Here is a 20,756-nt window from a genome sequence, read left to right on the forward strand (position 1 = left end):
GAGGAATATTCTTGTTTTTGTGCAAAGTACTTTTAAAAAATGGTTGTGGTGAAGGCTGCTTAATGGTTATATTCCAGGTGTGTTTACTGATGAATAGACTAGGAGAAACCTTTTTGTTTTCTATGTGTATAAAACTTTGCATAACTTGTATTTGTTGCCAGGGAACAGAACATTTCTGGATTTTAACCATGACTACACCAATCGTTTGTCATTATCCTAGGACTTTTGAGTAAGATTATGAAAATATTAGTAACAATAGTAAGTCAACAAGTAATTATTTAACGGACATCTGGGTGTCCAGCAAACATTTCCTGAATGTAAAGAAAGTACCTTGGCTAAAGCAACATATTTGTATTAAAAGATTAAGGATTACAATTATTTATATTAATTTGGGTCAGCAAGTTTGGCTAATAATAAGGGAAACTTACATATTTAATAAATATGTTGCTTTATATCCAACTCACATCAGAATGCAGAGAAAAAGCAGTCAGTCATTGCCATTTTATTTCCAGTCTAACACACAGACTTCACCACACCATTAACAATTACACTTTAAAAACTCTATGAAATCTGTCAAGTCCAGAAACACTAAATTTTTCCTTTTGGAGTTTTATATATTTCCCCAAATTGGGTGATATTCTCTCACTTCTGTTAGAAGTTTATGTCATCTCTACAAGACATTCGCCGCCCACACACTGCTAGATTCATCTTGCCAATGTTCCTCTGTTACCACTGTGAGCTAATTACTCCATATGCTTACAGTTAATAATCATGTTGATGTTTCCTCTGCCCTACCCCTGTGCTGTTATGTCCTGGAGCTACTTTATTATAGGGTTAAACGTTGGTTTCTACTTTGCTCTCTCCCTTTCCCTTGACCTTTGCAATGCCAGAGGTCAGGGGTGAAATAAAAAAGTATTTCCTATACAGCAAAAACAGTGCCACTCAGGGTGGACTTTGATATAATTCTTCATGTTTTACCAGTTGGTACCAAACATTTACTGGCCCACAAAATGTTTTACCAGCTTGAAAGAGCATAAGTAGGAAAATAAATCAGTGTTCTTTATGACTTAGGCAATGTAAATCACTAGGCTTCCCGAGTGAGCACAAGATGGACTATTTGCAAGTCTGATTTATTATGAACTATTTATTGCATTGGCCAAGGTGCCATGTAAAAGATGAGTGTTAGAGTGAGAATGCTCGCCCCTCTTTCTCCTTCCTCCTTCTTCCTCCGCATGTCTAGACTAAAAGCCCCCAGTAAAAATGCCTTCTTTGAGAACACGATGCTGACTGCAATTCATCAACTTGCTTGTCCCCAAATGAAATCTCTCATTTTGCTCCAAACAATGTTTAGGTTGTCTGAAATATAAACATCCTTAAAACTGCCCTTGAAGTCTCTGTAAAAACATTCAACTTTTTTTTTTTTTTTGAAGGGGAGAAAAAAAACAACAAAAACCCCTCCTGATAACCAAGGCTTACAGAGATTTCTCCTCCCTGATACACACCACCCGCAGGAGATGTTATTTGCAGGTAAAAACTCTTATTTTGAAACAGATAGCTTTGTTTCCAATCTTTCAGAAACAGAACACTTGCCAATTCTCTCACTGGGAAGGGGAAAGGGAATGGGTTTATACCTGTCTTAATTGCTAGAGGTGTAGCTAGCCAGGGCTGTCCAACAATGAGGAAATTGGGTGGAAAGGAAGGATAACTGTTGGGATTTTAAAAACCTGTTTTTATCCTGTGGGTAGGGCTCTGGTGAGGAAAAAAAAATCTGAATAACATATAGGGATTCACTTCCAATCTCTGCTTAAAGCCTTAAAAGGGGGAAATAAAAAAACATTAATATCTGATAAACCAGCAAAATTTTGTTAGAAGTCTCAGATAGAGTGAGACATAGTCTTTATTTTTTTAAATCCTCACCGGAGGATACGTTTTTTCATTGATTACAGAAGAGAGAAGAAGGGAGAGGGAGAAAGAGAGAGAGAAACATCCATCCGTTGCCTCCCGTACACACCCTGACTGGGGATTGGATCCATAACCTGGGTATGTGCCCTGACCGGGAATCGAACACGAGACCCTTCTGTGCAGGGGGCGACTCTCTAATTAACTAAAGCCACCTGGCCAGGGCGAAATGTATTTTTATGTAGTCTTTATTTTTTTAAATCCTCACCTAAGGATACGTTTTTTCATTGATTACAGAAGAGAGAAGGGAGAGGGAGAAAGAGAGAGAGAAACATCCATTCGTTGCCTCCCGTACACACCCTGACTGGGGATCGAATCCATAACCTGGGTATGTGCCCTGACCGGGAATCGAACACGAGACCCTTCTGTGCAGGGGGCGACTCTCTAATTAACTAAAGCCACCTGGCCAGGGCGAAATGTATTTTTATCAAAATAAAAACTAGAGAAACAAAGCTCCCTCAATCAAGGATGACAACCTGATACATTTATAGTGTTTTTAAAATTAAAACAATGGTGACAGCAACAAAATCTACCACTATTTCCTACTAAAGTTAAGAATGTGACCCATGGAACGGAGGATTCAACCACTTCAAATTGTTAAAACCGAGGAAATTAGTTAATTTTCATTTATTGCTGGTTTTGTCACTTTAAGAATGAAAATATAGTAGAGTTCCTTAGTAAGCTTTTGTTTTTACTGGTTTTGGAATTTTTAAAGAAGTTAATATGACTATTGCAGATTTTCCCCTTTAGAGTTATAAGAAACTCTAACTTTCCCATCGGGGATTATGCGGCACACTTGAGGTTTTCGGCTGATGGTACCTGGTGGATTGTCCAATCACACCCCGCCTCCCCCAGTAGAGTTCTCTTTAAAATTTTATTCCTCCCTAGACACATGTACTTATATACAGAAACACAAATGAGTATCTAAATTTTGAGATCTGTCATAATCCTCAATTTGTCTCCTCAGAGTGAATTTTGTCACTCTGTATCCCCATCTCAGGATGTGGCATTCTGGAAGCTCAGAGGAGGTTCCAGCATTTGAGGGATTTACCAGCCTTCACAATAGAGCCATTGTAATTCTGGATACACGTGATATACCGGGAAGGTGATTCTGACTGCTTTAGTCCTAAAGATAGGATGTAGCAATTACTATAAAATTTCCCCCTAGTTTAAAAACATCCTTATTTTAAAACAAGCAATAAAAACACTTGCGGTAAAAAGGACAGTAGTTTTAAATGAATTAGAATTTTCAAGAATATCCACCTCTGGAAATAAAAACTCACACCTAGCACCCAAAAATAAGTCACAATATAACAACGCTCTCTCTCAAAAAGTTCTTGAGAGTAAGGGAAGAAGTGTTGTTGTTATCCCATTTCAAAGGTGGATAAATAGGGTACAGAGAGATTAGTTTGCCCAGTGATGGGGCTAGAGAGCAAAACCTCAGTCTCCTTATACTAGGGGTCCTCAAACGTTTTAAACAGGGGGCCAGTTCACTGTCTCTCAGACCATTGGAGGGCCGGACTATAGTTTAAAAAAACAACTATGAACAAATTCCTATGCACACTGCACATATCTTATTTTGAAGTAAAAAAAGAAAACGGGAACAAATACAGTATTTGTATTTGCATGTGGCCCGCGGGCCGTAGTTTGAGGACCCCTGCCTTATACACTGCTGAGCCCTTTTCTTTAGCTGTAAAATATTTACTTGTGCTAAAATCTTCACCACCTCACAACAGGATCTAAATGTAACCCCTCAAATACTGTTGATGAAGAAAGGATACGAGCCTGAGGTAATCCAGACTGCCACATGGGAAAGCCATCTGGGAGGGTCTTTTGAAAGAAACAGATGAAAAAGGAAGAGATTCCTTCGAATGCAGTGTAAAATTTACATTATCCTCCGTGAACGTCCATGTAGTCCCGTGTTTATACAATTCATCGCCGTGTCCGCAGGCAATGTAGATTAAGAAGCCCAACGAGCTCATGCTCTTTTTCCCCCGTTTCTGAGTCTGAACTCTCCTTTCGAGGGCAGATCTGGAGCAGGGTCTGTGAGACAGCTGACCGGTCAGTGAAGACCAACCCGGCCCAGCTGTGGCTTTTTGGATAGCCCGGATGGCCTTGGGAAGACATTTTATTATTTCACTTTTATCATTGTGTTGCTGCCCAATTTGCAATCAGTTTCAGCAATCTCCACCTGTGACTGACTTGTTTCTGTCTCTCTACTTTTGAATACGTCATTCATCTCTTCTGTAAGATCTTCCTATCTCTCCCCTAATTAGTCTCCATTTTCCCTTTGTAACTAAACAACAAGATCAAAACTCTCCCAGGAATCATCCCCATGTGCCATTTTGTATCCCCCCACGCACCTCATCAATGTTGATATTCTGTTTCAAATGTTCACACCTCGTGCCGTGTGTGTTTGCTGAGCACTCTCATCCCTGCTGCACAGGGAATCATCCCCATGTGCCATTTTGTATCCCCCACGCACCTCATCAACGTTGATATTCTGTGTTTCAAATGTTCACACCTTGTGTCGTGTCGTGTGTGTTTGCTGAGCACTCTCATCCCTGCTGCACATTGCAATCACTGGGTGAGTTCATAAAAAACACTGACGCCGGAGTCCGACCAAATAATCAGAACCACGGCAGGGTGGGGCTGTTGGTGTGTTTAACAACTTGCTCTCCAGGAATAAAAAGTCCTGATTTGTAGCATTTATCAATGTCCATGGTACAAATACTTCCAATGTAGTGGATTTCAAGCTACCAACTTGTCGTCGTGGAATGTAGAGCATGGAAGAGAGGCTCACAATTGGTTCCAGCACACACCACACACCACATGAGGTGTATATACCATTTATATGGTGATATGTAAATGTATATGGTATATACATGGTGATATTTATGTATAATAACCATTTAGATATACATGGCCACACACACACACTCATAGGCCCTCTTATTGTGGTTTTGCTTTCTGTGGTTTCAGTTACCTGCAGTCAAATTTGGCCCTAATATAGTAAATGGAAAATTTCAGAAATAAACTAAGTTTTAAATTGCGTGCTGCTCTGAAAGCATGATGAAATCTCGTGCTGTCCCACTCCATCCTGCCTGGGACATGCATCATCCTTTTGTCCAAAATATCTTCTCCTTCTTCCCCCGCTAGTCACTTAGTAGCCATCTAGATTATCACAATGGTTATTTTATTATAATACCCTATACTAGAGGCCTGGTGCACGAAATTCGTGCACTCAGGGGTGGGGTCCCTCAGCTCGGATTGCAAGAGGGCACAGGCCAGGCTGAGGGACCCCACTGGTGTATGATCGGGGCTGGAGAGGGACGCGGGAGGTTGGCCAGCTGGGGAAGGACCGCGGGAGGGCTCCAGGGTGTGTCCGGCCCTTCTTGCTCAGTCCCAATCGGCTGGACCCCAGCAGCAAGCTAATCTACCAGTTGGAGCGTCGGAGCGTCTGTGGTCAGTGCACCTCATAGCGAGCAGTTGATCGGCCTTAGCATATCATTAGCATATTATGCTTTGATTGGTTGAATGGACAACCAGACACTTAGCATATTAGGCTTTTATTATATAGGATAATAAAAGGGTAATATGCAAATCAACTGAACGGTGGAACGACCAGTCGCTATGATACGTACTGACCAACAGGGGGCAGACGCTCAATGCAGGAGTTGCCCCCTGGTGGTCAGTGTGCTCCCACAGGGGGAGTGCCACTCAGTCAGAAGCCCTGAGCTGGGCTCATGGCCGGTGAGCGCAGCAGAGGTGGCAGGAGCCTCTCCTGCCTCTGTGGCAGTCAGTCGGACATCCCCTGAGGGCTCCAGGACTGTGAGAGGGCGCAGGCCAGGATGAAGGAGACCTCCCCCCCGCCCCCCGCCGCACGAATCTCGTGCACCGGGCCTCTAGTATTGTTATAATTGTGTATTTATAGTTCATTATTAATCTCTTACTGTGCCTAATTTATACATTAAATTTTGTCATGGGTATCTATATATATAAAAGCCAAAGTGACCGTTATGACCAAACCACCAGAACGACGGGTTGACCAGTCACTATGACATGCACTGACCACAAGGGGGCAAATGCTCAACGCAGGAGCAGCCCCCTGGTGGTCAGTGTGCTCCCATAGCCAACCTCCCGTGGCTGGCCAACCTCCTGCGGTCCCTCCCCCTGGCCGGCCACAATCGGCCCCAATTGGCACTGGGCGAGATGGCCCCAATCAGCCCCGATCACCCGCCAGGCCGAGGGACCTCACCCGTGCATGAATTTGTGCACTGGGTCTCTAGTGTATATATAAGAGGAAACATAGTGCAAGTATATAATAGGGTTCAATACTACCCTCAGTTTCAGGTGCCCACTGGTGGTCTTTTTAAAATTTAATACTAGAGGCCCAGTGCACAAAATTTGTGCATGGGTAGGGTCCCTAGGCCTGGCCGATGATAAGGGCCGATCTGTGGGGTGACCCAGGGAGATTGGGGGGCACCCACTGGCACCCGCTTGGCCATCCTGATGCCGCTCGCTCATCGGTCCTGCCCCCTGCTGCCACTGTCAGTCGCCTCTCTCTGTGGGGTGACCGGAGACCCCCACTTGCACCCGCCTTGGCTGGCCTGGGGACTGCGGGCAGCTCCTGTGTTAAGCGCCTGCCCCCTGGTGGTCAGTGAGTATAATAGTGACCAGTCATTCGCTGTTTGGTCAATTTGCATATTAGGCTTTTCTTATCAAGGATATTTTTATTGATTTCAGAGAGGAAGAGGAAGGGAGAGAGAGATAGAAACATCAATGATGAGAGAGAATCATTGATCAGCTGCCTTCCACACACCCCACACTGGGGATCAAGCCCGCAACCTGGGCATGTGCCCTGACTGGGAATCAAACCTATGACCTCCTGGTTCATAGGTCAATGCTCAACCACTGAGCCACGCTGGCCAGGCCACTGGTGGTCTTGGTACGTATCCTCTGTGGATAAGGGGGATCTACTGTGTGTATGTGTGTAATCACTAGGTTATTCACTATGCAGACGAGGATAAGAACCTCTGAACTAGATCTCACATTTCTTAGGTACAGTGACTGTTTTTGTTTGCTACATTTTCCCTGCAACACCAAGAATAACAACTGAATAGCTGTTGCCAAGAGACCACATAGGGGTATTAAGCTATGGTTCACAGCCTATGATGCAACAGTGAACACTGCAGTATCCTTTGACTCAAATGCACAGAAATATAAATTCACTTTCTCTTGATTTTCTTACTGATAAAGGGTGAGAAGCTCAATATATTTGGTATGTCCTACTTAAAATGTCAAGTTTTTATTTCATTTTGTTTAATATTGTGTACAAATACTCAAACACTGAGTATTTTTTTAGTGCCTCCTACTACTTTCACCTTCTAGGTATGGGAGCAGCCATGAGAATGATGTTTTTTTCATGGTAACTCCACTTTTATTCTACTTAAAGCACATGTGCAATTATTTGGATATATATTTCCTACATGCTTACACATATTTAGAAGCTTCAATTCTCTTCTAAGCAGCATTCTTAAAAAACAGTAAACTGCCTGACCAGTGTTGCTCAGTGGTTGAGTATTGACCTATGAATCAGGAGGTTACTGTTCGATTCCCTGTCAGGGCATGTGCCCAGGTTGCGGGCTCAATTCCCAGTGTGGGGTGTGCAGGAGGCAGCTGATCAATGATTCTCTCTCATCATTGATATTTCTTTCTCTCTCTCCCTCTCCTTTCTTCTCTGACATCAATAAAAATATTAATGAAATAAAATAAAACCCAGTAAACACATAATATTATGTGAGTGATCTTTCCCAGGCAAGGTGACATTGTCCTAAGAGAACAGGGGGCAAGATACATTTTTGCGACCTCTAGGAAAGAGTCCATAGATTTTGTTCTTATCCTCACCTCAGAATATATTTATTGATTTTAGAGAGAGAGGAAGGGGGATAGAGAAAGAGGGAGAGAGAGAAACATCCATCAGTTTCCTCCCATGCTGGCTCTGAGTGGGGATCGAACCAACAGGATGATGCTCCATCCAACTAAGCCACCTGGCCAGGGCCCGTATATATTTTAAATTACATGACAGAGATCTACAAAGAACTGGGTAACCCATGGTGCTACTTAATAACTTACTTCAGCCAGTTCTGCATGATACACCTGGATCTCCTGACCTCCTTAAAACCAGAAGGAGAGAGCAGCAGGATAGTCTTATACATTAATAACAGCTCACGTACTTGGCAATATATTAATTTATCCTTCAGTTTTGCTTTCTATACTTCCTCAATAAGTATGATTCTTATGTTTCCAAGTATGGATTACAGCTAGGACAAGGAATTCCAGTCATATGGGACAAGAGAAGGAAAGCTGGTTCTTCATATTGATGTATCCCAAGACTTCAGAGACTATGACTCAGTCATCGAAGCAAGACCTGAGAATCATCCATCTGCAAAACCAGTGTAACTTAATTTCCCAGTTTCCCCCGGGGGGCATTTGGGGATCATTTAATGTTATGTATTGTTCAACAAACAGATATGTTTCCAGTCATGAATCATGAAATATTTTGCAGCTAATAAGTCCCACATCAAGTCAATGAATCATGGATAGTTAGGTGGAAAGAACACAATTAGATGTTTAAGGATTGGTAAAACACATGCAATTTGATATGTTTTATACACAAGGCACTGAAATAAATACTTTATTTTTAAACCTTTGCCTGGTGCACTTAAGCAAAGGTCTTGATTATGTAGGGTTTTTAATAACAATCTCCCACTGTGCATTTCTGACATTTTCTGAAGGACACAACAAACTGTCAAGAATACCGCAATGCTGATGTAATCCAACTAGAAAACTATGAATTAAAGGTTTAATTTGGGGACTTGTTTTTCACTTTACTTTTTATATTAATTGGGAGGAAAACTCATAATGACCATCTCTTACCTGAGCAGGCTTCTTCTGAACAACTTGTTGTGGCTGAAAAAGAACAACAACAACAAAAAGAACTGTGTTATAGTATGAGAAAACATGTAATGAAAAAAAAATTATACATTATTTTAAACATAGACATGCCTCTGCAAATAATGTTAAGATTCAAAAGGTTTCTTTATTCATGGTCTCTATATGTTAAGGAAATAAAATGCAGGTTATCTCTTTTAAAACAATTCTCAATTAAAGTCTGGCATGCATACCAGCTAGATCAAAATGAAGTTATTTCATTTACTTTGTTTTTTTTTGTTGCTGTTTTTTGACTGAATACCATAACACTTGAGGAGGAAACGGGCCTAATTTGTTAATATTTTTTTTTTGTAAAAGAGCTTTATTGAGATTTAATGCACATACCATAAAATTCACACATATGCAGTGTATAATGAAAAGTTTTTAGTATATTCACAGGATTTCACAATCATCATCACAATCTAATCTTAGAATATTTTCACCTCATCTAAAAGAAACCTCATACACTTTATCAGCCACTCCCCATTTCTTCTTGCCTCCCTAGCCACCCTCCCATCCCTAACTCACCACTAACCTACTTTCTGGCTCTATAAATTTGCCTTCGTGTAAATGGAAGCATGCAATAAATGGTATTTTGTGGTCTGGCAGCTTTCACTTAGCACGTTTACTAGGATTGTCCATGTTGCAGCATGTTATCAGTGGTTCTTCCTTTGCATTGCCAAATAACATTTCATTGTATGAACATACTACATTTTGTTTACCCATCCACGAGTTGATGGACATCTGGGTTGTTCCCACCTTTTGGCTATCATAAATAATGCTGCTATGAACATATGTATATATAAGTTATAATGTGGATACATGTTCATTTCTCTTAAAAATGTACATATATATTTAGGAGCGGAATTTCTGAGTCACACAGGTAACTATGCTGAACTTTTTGAAGAACTGCCAGGTAGTTTTCCAAAGCAGTGGCACTATTTCACATTCCTACCAGCAATACATGAGGGTTCCAATTTCTCTAAAACTTGTCACTGTCTGCCTTTTAAACATCCTACGGGTGTAAAATTGAATATCATTGTTGTTCTGATTTGAATTTCTCTAATGACTAATGATGTTGAGCATCTCTTCATGTGCTTATTGTCCATTTGTATATCATCTTGAAAGAAATAGCTATTCAAATCTTTTGCTCATTTTAAAATGTGTCTTTTCATATTGAGTTGCAAGAGTTCTTTATGCGTTCTGGGTACAAGTCTCATCAGGATATGGGTGGGTTTGTTCACTTTCTTGATGGTGTCACTTGCAAGTACCATCTATACCAATGTCTTATCCTATATAATAAAAGGCTAATATGCAAATAGACCGAATGCAGAACAACCCAACAACTGGTCGCTATGATGTGCGCTAACCACCAGGGGGCGCGTGCGGAACATGGCAGGTGTCAGCAGCAGGAGGCAGAGCACGGAACTTGGCGGGCGTCAGCCGTGATGGGATGGTGGAGCAGGTGAGCGGGGACACCAAACCAAGGCTGGTCGCTGTCATTGGGGTGAGCCTCTGGTGGTTACTGTAAATTCTTTGCTCCCATGCGCCGCGGTCCCACCCACTGCTCATACCCGCAGCCAGTGCCACAGCTGCTGCTCGCACCCGCACCCGCTGCTGGTGCCTGGCGTCAGCCTGAATCACCCCTGAGGGCTTCTCCACCTCCTCCTGCTCCTGAGGGGCAATCGGGGCAGTAGCTGCTGCTCACATCCGCTGACAGTGCCGGCCCCACTTGCACCCACTGCTGGTGCTGGCTCCAATCACTCCGCGCCACCAGCGGGTGCGAGTGGGGCGGGTGCTGTCAGCATGTGGGAGCTGCAGTGGCAGGAGCAGGGCTGCCAGCAGACAGGGGACCAGGGGCCAGGAGGGGGTGTGAAGGACGGGCCGAGACCCGCCCCTGTGCCCACCACAGCCTTGTGGCCCACAGTTCTTTTCAAGGTGCACGAGTCCGTGCACTGGGCCCCTAGTTTATATATATCTATTTAATTCTTATGTCTGTATCTATATCTATTTAATTCTGTTTGCAGAGCAAAACTCTTCACTTTTAAGTCAAACACCTGAGGGAAGTTTTCTACCCAGCCTAAATTAATTTCCCAAGAATTAGAGTATTAGAAAAATATTTGTTATTCTTTGTATTGTAAAAGGCGGACTGGAAGCCCCCACTTTCCGATGGATTCTTTCCAGTACTCACCCTCCTGTCTGAATCCCATAAACCTCCCTTGTTCTGTCTCTATATCGCTGAGATTTGTGAATACCATTGAGCCACTCTGATGTGGAGAATGACATGCTGTCATGGTTCCAATGGGAAAAAATTTGCTACAGTTCTCCCAAGTAACAGAAGTTAGAATGCATGCACTATGTCGTGGAAGGAAGGGATAGAGTGCCTATTCATTTTTCTTCCTCTCGGAATTTCTGTGATGATGTATATCTTATTGCTGCCGTATTAAATGTATACAAAAATCATAGGAACCTTTTTTTTCTAAGATGAACAAACTAAACAGAAAAGACATGCAAAATGCTTTTGTGCCCTGAAAAAAAAGTTCTTCCCTTTGACATTAAATCATAGTAGAGCTGACATAATAAAAGCCCAGGCTTCCAGATGATGTTTTCTCCAGGTGGAATGAACCAAGGACAAGGAGGACTTCTTGCCTCTGGGGATTGGCCAGTGTGCGCTAAGAGAGAAGTGTTCATTTCAAAAGAATCAAAAGAATCCTTTGTCAGAACACACCGCTCTTCTTCCTCTCTTTCTTCCTGCCATACCACCTGTGCACACTTACTCCCAAACTGCTTCAAATCCGCACGCATTCCTGCAGGCTGACAGCTTCCTACTGCTCGGGGCCCCCTCCTTTCTTGGCTGAGGATCCTGCATTCACGTGACTCCTGCACACGGCGGGCTCAATGAAATCCTCTGCAAGGGCTGCCAGCTCCCCCAATTTTCCATGAATTAGGTCCTGACACTTCAATGAGGGGAAAGACAATGTCTGAAACGCTCCCAGCCCTGGCGCCCGGCCTAGTCCGCGTCACACAACTTCCACCAGCTGCCCGCCCTTCCACACGGCACTTCACCAAACAAACAGACCCTTGAAGGCTCTCAATGCTGCTCGGGGTGACGGCTGCCAGGATGTTTTCCCAGCCTCTGGCACCCACTGGCTCCAGACTGCGCCGGGAAAGTTTTCTGTTGTTGTTATTTTGTTTTTATTTTTTATGAATGGCTCTGGGAGAAAAATGCAGACGGAAGCACAATACTGCTGCCATTCATAAAAAGGGAAAGGAAACGCGCCGCTGTCTGGAAATCTTCTGGGATAAGAGCAAGCGGCAAGACGCTCGTCTTCCTGGAGGCATCTCCTGGCCCAGAACTGGCTGTTGTTACCCAGAAACCAGTTGCCCCTCAGGGCTCCCATCATTACAAACATGGCTGATCACTATATATTTTATACGAAGAACCAAAGAATATCCATCATGCATGCTAATCTTTACTGTGGTTAGCAGTGTACTATCCCGCACCTTAAAAAAATGAGGAATATTTTGCACATGCATTTCCCACATAAAAGCTTGAAATCCTTTCCGTTTTTAACATCAGCCCCCTTGTGACTGGAAGAGGCCAGGCCTTCATATGTCCATTTGCTCACAGGGAAACTAAGGCACAGGGAATTGAAACGATTTCCCCAAGACCGTCTTCTAAACCCACGTCTTCTAAACCTCTTCATCCTCTGAATAATGATCGGAGGAAACCCATTCACATCCTTTAAAAAAAAAAAAAGTCGAATCTGATCCAATCCAGGGGTATAGGGACTCCTCCTGGCCTTGCTTTCCACCTCTGGATTCTCCTCCTCCCCTGGGCCTCAGGGCGCCTGCTGCCATGGCAGCTCGGGGAGCCCGCTCCCTCAGCGAAGCCGGCTCTGCTTCTCCCCGGGGGCTTGCAGACAAAAAGTGAACCCACGAGGACAAGAGTCAGGCCCACAGATCCCGACCCCCTTGGAGACTTCCTCAGTTACTGATTGTGGAGAGTCTGAGGACATCCCTTTTAAAGGCGTGGCTTTCATAACAACCGTTCTATTGAATGGAGAGCAAAGCCCACCCAGTTGCTTATTGAGACAATTCTGAAGATTCCGTTTCTAATAAGTTGGTGCACATGGTAGGTTTGTAGAGTTTGGGCACTTGGTCGACGTGGCACGCGAAACTCACAGAGCACTGAGATGTTGCATTCCAGATATTAAGAGATTGTTACACTTTTCAGAAGCCTGTCATGAAAACCTCTCCTTTTAGAAGTTGCGTTTAAACTTCTAAAATACAATGGGCTAAAGAGAGCCTCCTCCCAGGACAAAACATCAACAACAACAAAGGACTTTGAAGAAATGCTTTGGATTAATATAATGTTAAGCTAAAACTCCGAGGAGAACTAACCCTGTCAATCAAATGTAGATTAAGAAAGGCCCTCTCAAACCACAGGGACGTGTAGTTTGCTGCAGGTTAATCCTTAGCCAAATTCAAAGTATAATCTTTAAGCAAATAAATATTATTGTCTGCAAATAGCTTAGGATACGGCATGCTAAGAAAGTGCAAAGGATACCAAAAACAGAAAGACCTTTTTATTATTATTATTTCTGAAACCATACAGCAAACCAGATTTCTCTAAATGAAAGGGGACATGTTATTGCATTTTTAAGGTCCACAGACTATTTTGTTTTTTTCAGATTTTGTAGAAAGACACTTTTGCAGGAAGTGGTCTGCCACCCCAGCTGTTTCAGAATAATTAAGGGGCTCCCCATGCCTCCTGGGAGTCCAACTTATGGTTCCTGGGAGTCTAGGTATTTCAAAGCTGTTGCTTAGACAGCTAAGCCACCCCTTCTAGTAGGAATTTAAAGAAAATCCTTCATAACAAAGGGTCTAGACATTATTAGCTCATTTGACTACTAATCTCAACATGAAATGAAAAAAGGCTTGAACTGGGCTTACCAACTTAAGTTTTTAAAAATGAGGCACAATGTGCAGTAAAGTGAGGATGATCATTATGCAAAGAGTCTTAAGTTGACCTGTGAGAGAAAACAGCCCTTCGTTTGGATCTCTGTTCTCAGCAGAAGTTTAACCTAATTATATCCTGTGTTTGGCAGCCAGTAGTAGGCAGTTTTGCTCACTCTGTTTCAAGATCATAAGACCATCATTGAATCAAGAAGTACTGTGCCCTAACACAACCTTTGTCCATGTGATTGCTTTTCATTCTCACAGCAGTAGAGGGTAAGACAGGCCCCCTAGCTATTTACTAGAGAAGATATAAAAACCCTCATTTCTTCCATGGGATATGAAAGGCCCCTAAAATGTAACTCTCATTTCTTATTTCTAAACTCGCTCGCCAACTAAATAACATCTCACAGGATAAGCTCAGTTACTTTTGAAATTAAATATGGTAGCAAACTAAAAATATTTGCTAAAACGATACTTGTTTTTAAACTCCCAAAGGTGTTCTTTATGCTGAAGCCAGCACATTGAATTAGTGGGGCTTATGATTATGTTTGTACCCACACAAGTGCACACAGCTTCACCTTCTGCCTCAACTCACTGGTGAGTATATCTCCACCACTTGATGAAAATTTCAATAAATACATCGATCTATTGCTCAATTACTTCAACTGCTCTCTGGCCCAGATTGATTAATTATTTATAGCAAAAAAAGTATCAAACAAACTGAATAAGTAGACACAGCTCGGATTCAAGTCAGGTAATTGTCCATCTCTATATAAACCCTCCATACATGGCCAGGCACCACGAAGGCCAGCAGCTTCATGTCTGCGGTGTGCATACTGACAGGAGTGCTTTTTGACTTGTGGTTTGAACAACATCCTTTTTACTCTTTGTCCCAAGGAGTTTAAAGGCTCAACAGATAATCTGTAAATCACCACTGGCCAAGACTGACTTTCATTTATGTGTGGAGAAATATACTTTTCACTCTCTGAAGTTTCACAGTGCTGTTCTGAACATATTTTCTTTGTGACATTAACCCAACTGAAGGGAGGTTACCATCATCAAGAATGGAAATTCTTCCCTGCTTTTCGTGAAATGATGTGTTCAACACACTTATCATGGCATTCTGGACTTATAATTTTAAAGCTTCAATATTCTAGAATATCAAGAGTTATACCTGGGTACCTTTAACAAATAAATTTTATGCTCTGTAGGCTTTGAACCACTTTTTAAAAATATGTTTTTATTGACTTCAGAGAGGAAGGGAGAGAGAAATAGAAACATCAATGATGAGAGAGAATCATTGATCGGCTGCCTCCTGCAGGCTCCCTACTGGGGATGGAGCCTGCAACCCAGGCATGTGCCCTGACTGGGAATCGAACCGTGACCTCCTGGTTCATAGGTTCATACTCAATCACTGATCCACACTGGCCAGGCTGAACCACTTTTTAAAAAGCATAAGAACCTCTTCCTCTTCTTTTCCAAATCAGATCTTATGTGGAATCCTACAATAGGAAGCAGACAAAATGGTACTTCTGATTGGAACACCGATGCTCCAACACATTCCTTGCCCTTCAGTGGAACACCACAAGGTCCAGGGAAGGTCACGTAAAAGTCTCTGATCTCTAAATGCAAATCCTCCATCAGACTTGTATCTCACCAGGGTTGGTGGAGGCAGAGCCTCTTCACAGCATTAATTCAGTGTGACTTATACTGTTAGATTGAACCACCATATGAACTGGAATTTCTGTCAGTCAAAACCAGTCAAATAGCAATAATATCATATGGTTTAACCTAATACATTTGGCCTAAGGTAAGGTGATGGTTTTTGCTAATTTAGCTACATAATTCTTGTAACTTGTTCTTAGGTTATGTTAACCAACAGACTTTTGTACTTTCTGTGCACCTAGGTCCTGCTCTCAATTCCACCGTTGGTCCTTTCCTTTACACCTATTTTGCCAAAGGAAGACAGACTCTGTGGTGAAAGGAGGTATTTGCTCATACTACAGATGAGGTTCCAGTTTTTTCATTTCTCCTGCAGCCTTTCTTCAAGAACATCGTGGCTATCTTTTTGACCAGCCAGGTAACTTCTCATACCCATTTCAAGCCTTTCTGAACTCTAACTCTTCACTGAAACTGGATGGCTCCAATAATCTGCATATAACAATCCTTGATGGCTATTCAAAAAAGCTTCGGAATGAAAACTGTGACTTCTAACTCAATCTATAATAATAAAAGCATAATATGCTAATTAGACCCGATAGCCGAATGACTTTCTGGATGTCATTCTGGACGTCATTCTGGACGTCCTTCCGGACGAAGCTGAGGCAGCAGGGGCAGCGGCAGAGGCAGTTAGGGGCGATCAGGCAGGCAGGCAGGCAGAGTGGTTAAGGGCGATCAGGAAGGCAGGCAAAGTGGTTAGGGGCCATCAGGCAGGCAGGCAGGCCAGTGGTTAGGAGCTAGTGGTCCTGGATTGTGAGAGAGATGTCCGTCGGCCGGTTTAGGACCGATCTTGATCCCTGTGGGATCAGTCCTAAACCAGCAGTTGGACATCCCCCGAGGGGTCCCGGATTGTGAGAGGGTACAGGCCAGGCTGAGAGGACCCTCCCCCCTTGCACGAATTTCGTGCACTGGGCCTCTAGTTTAAAATAAATAGTCAGCTCTCAGTTACTGATACCGATACAAGGGAGTTGAGTTCAGGATATTCTCTAACACCAAGTGGTCAAAAAATTATTTGACTTACCTAAGAAATATTTTGGGTAATTAAAGAGGAAGGTATACCTGAAGTCTGAAGAATTTATATCAGATCAAGTGTTGGTCAACAATGTGAGTATGAGACTCAGTTGTCACTAATACAAATCTCATCCCTTTTGCAGATACCCCTCTCACTGGGCTGGAAGTGTTCCTATTTAATAGCTTCCTCAATTGAGAACGACCCTGCCCCCTGGTGGTGGGAGGCCTTGGAAAAGAGGAGAAACCATCCACCATGAGTAACTAGTGGCAATTTTCCTCCAGCTTAGAAAAAGCTTGGGCTGGATCATAATTTCTATTTCTTGTGCCTCCTGTGTGCACTTAGAGATGACTGTGTTATGTGTGTACACATATAGCCCTGCATGGTTACAATTTGACAGTAACATCTGGCCCTTATAGTGCAAAGGAGATTTTGTAGTGCCTGTACAAAGTCTCCTAAGAAGTGATAAATCTATGGGGAGTTTTGGCAAAATCCCTGGAACTTCTGCTTGGTATTGGGAGGGAGGTGAGATGTTCTTTATTTCCTACTCTACTTGGCTTTAATCTTAGACTTTAATGCAAAAGACAAAAATAAGCATCATTTCAAAAGTATTTATTGGATTATTAGAACAAAGTGCCCTCACTGTGGCAGGCCTCATTTCATCTGTTCAAGGATGGGAATAGTTACATTCTGCTGTAGTTAGTGCTGATTAACATCAGGCTATGTGTGCACAGCAACAAGCCATGTGAAAGCAGTTCTTATAAAAACAGATTTAGGGGTAATACTTTGGAGCCCTTGCCTTTAGAATGGAGGGGAGAGATCAACGAGAAATCCTTAAAAATCTCAGTGTCCTGATGAGTGTCAAAAGCCAACCTTCTATACTCTGACCTGATGGCTCATCAAATTCTAACTGATCTTTGATAAACTGTAGGTCTTGGACAGGTCCTGGATATAAAAATGAATAAGAAATGTTTCCTGATCTCAAGTAGCCTATAGTCTAATGTGGGTGACAAATGAGAAAAGAGATATTATAATACAATGTACAATTTTAGATTAATCTCTCATGTCCAAGGTAATCTTAAGAGTCGAGAGGCATGATCATGAAGTACAGAGAATAATTACAGAAGAGATGACTATTTTTCCTTCTAATAGAGAAAATGAGAAAGGAGAGATAAATTCATGGAAGGGAAAAAAATACAACATGAAATTTGAAGACTTGATCTAGAGGAAAAGTATCACTTCTTCCCTATCACACACACAAAAATACAGGTAGGAAATAAATTTTCTTTATTTTCACTTTAGAAAGTTAAAGATTATGATTAAGCTTTTAAAAAATCAGAAAATAAAGCAAAAGAGAGAGAGAGAGAGAGAGAGAGAGAGAGAGAGAGAGAGATGCAGCTCTTGGAGATAATATCAAAACCATGGCTAGTTTTAAGACGATACTTTGGTATGTTCTAAAGTTATTGCATTTAATAGGTATTTTTATTTTATAGAAGATGGCTGTACTTTGGGGATAGAAAACATTCTGAAGTGAACAGTCACACACAGGTGGGGGTAAAGAAATACATAGTCTCATGAGTTGACTTTTCATCTCAATTTTTATGATTTCCCAAGATTTGGGGAAATTTTCACCCGTAGGCAAAAAAGCTGAATAAAAATTGTTAAGATTAATATCACTTCAAAAAAAAATCAATCTGTTTCGGTCCTGTTTCCTTATCCTACAAGTTTTTAAACAGAAACACTACGTATTTTTCAAAGCCTCAAATTATTTATTTATTGTCTATAAATATTTCTTTTTCTCTGTATGTAGCTATTCACAAAGCTGGTTCACTTTGCATATGCACACATGGTTAACAGCATCAAAGTAAAATGAATAAATATTTGAAACATCATGCTGCTTGGTTTCAACAAATCAAACACATGTGCATAGATGCTGTGGACTAAGGTCAACTTTAGCCAGATAGAGAGAGTAATGTCTATGAGATAATGAAAATGATATTACATGCTAATTGGAGATGAGCAATAATTAATACTCTATATTTGTTGGTGGTATATTTGAAAGTCCTTTTAAGACATGTATCTTCTTAACATTTTCGGTAGTGGTTATATGAAATTGAATTTGGATTTGAACTTTATACACACAGTTTTTCACATAATATGTATTTGTTTTCTTGTGTGCTTGCCCTTATGTTTATGATAGAAATAATGTGATTTTAAAAGTAGTTCTAGTTACTTTTATTTTGACGAAAGAGATTTAGAATCAATACTTAGAAAATTTCTTTAGTTCTAAGAATATTTGTTTGGATCTAAGACTAAAACATTTAAAAACGGCTTTACAAAATGATTTAAGGATCCAGTATTTCCCAACAACTATAATAGTTGTACATGAACCTGAATTTAAAAAGCTGAATCATGATTTTAGGTATTTCCTTTCTTTAAGGAAAGAGTCAGTAAATTTATTTTGTAATCTCTTATGTTCTCAAGGACTACAAAGGGATAGTTTATGGGTTGAGAGCTCTATGATACTTACTGAATCATATCTCTCCTAGAACCTTAATTTAGCAGTATTTTCTTGGCACCAATTTAGGGATGACTTTAGCTGTTGAGTTGTTTTCCTTGGAGGAAGTTTAATATCCAATCTGAGAAATGTTAACTATTCCTGAACATTAGCTTATTTCCTTTAATTTTTTAAATAGTTGTAGAAGTGAGTTCTCTTTCCCCCACATTCTCACACTTCACAGTACACCCAGCACCCTCATCTTTCCAGAGAATGTCTTCTTCCTGCACCTCCCTTCAAGTTTTCTTGGGATTAAAGTCTCTTTCTGCAGAATCCATAAATTAAAGTGTCTCCATTCCTTCTTCAGAAAACTAAGCATTTCATTCAGCTTGTCTCCGAAATCTCTATCTCAAATTCAGATGGAGCCTCAGGCAACCCCCTGAACTACCTAACTTACCCAACTGCTCTACAAATGGATGTTTCAAGATTGGTATAATGTCATCTTAAACACTATCTTTGTTTAGATTATTCCAGAAATGTCTCTCTGAACTCTGCTTTATTATCACATCCATTGAATCAAATGTTCCTTAATTACAATTCAGGATAAGATGATAGGAGTCTTCACTTTATATTTAAAGTTGTTCTCAAGGATCCAGGAGAGGACGGTTAGTCCCAAGACCCCCAGTGGATGCCTGAAACCGCAGATAGTACCAAATCCTATATAGACTAAGCTTATTCTATACGTACATACCTATGATAAAGTGTGATTTATAAATTAGACACAGTAAGAGATTAATAGCAATAATAATAAAATAGAACAATTATAACAATATATTGTAATAAAAGTTATGTAAATGTGGTCTCTCTCTCTCTTTGAGAACTGATCTGGTCATCGAAACAGCTATTAAGTGACTAATGGGCAGAGAGCGTTTACAGCATGGATGTTTGGGACAAAGGGATGATTCATGTCCCAGGCATGATGGAGTGGAACAGGGTGAGATTTCATCACGCTACTCAGGGCAGCATGCAATTTAAAACTTGTGACTTGCTTATTTCGGAATTTTTCCATTTAATAGTTTTGAACTGTGGCTGAGTCTGGGTAACTCAAACCAAGGAAAATAGGGGACTACTGTATATTGATTCTATGATAACAATATAGCAATAAACAGTTCGAAAAGTGATTTAATGTGTACTGTCTGACTTGCCTCACTACAGCCATCTGAAGGAAGCACTGCCATTCAGATTTACACACGAAGAAGCAAAATGCTAAAGACAGTCAATGACACACGAAGGATGACAACAGTAGGTACTGAAGCTACAAATTCAACCTACGCTGTCTGGCTCTCCAGCTTTTTCCCTTCCCACTAGGCAACACTGCTCCAACAACTGCCTATTCTGTGCTTATCTGCTTATGAAATATTAGTGCTTTGTGCACCCATAAAAATAGCACCTGTGGAAAATAATAAAAATCTAGCTTTCTAGGATTATGATTTCACCAAGAAGAAAAATCACCAAGTAAGAAAAACTGCATCTTAATGTAGCAAGTTTAAAGATCATAACTCTAAAGAATGTTTCGAATGCCTTTACAGGACAAATTGGTAGTAGAAAACTCTCTCA

This window comes from Myotis brandtii, unplaced genomic scaffold (assembly GCF_000412655.1).
Source record: "Myotis brandtii unplaced genomic scaffold, ASM41265v1 scaffold389, whole genome shotgun sequence".
NCBI classification, from domain to species: domain Eukaryota; kingdom Metazoa; phylum Chordata; class Mammalia; order Chiroptera; family Vespertilionidae; genus Myotis; species Myotis brandtii.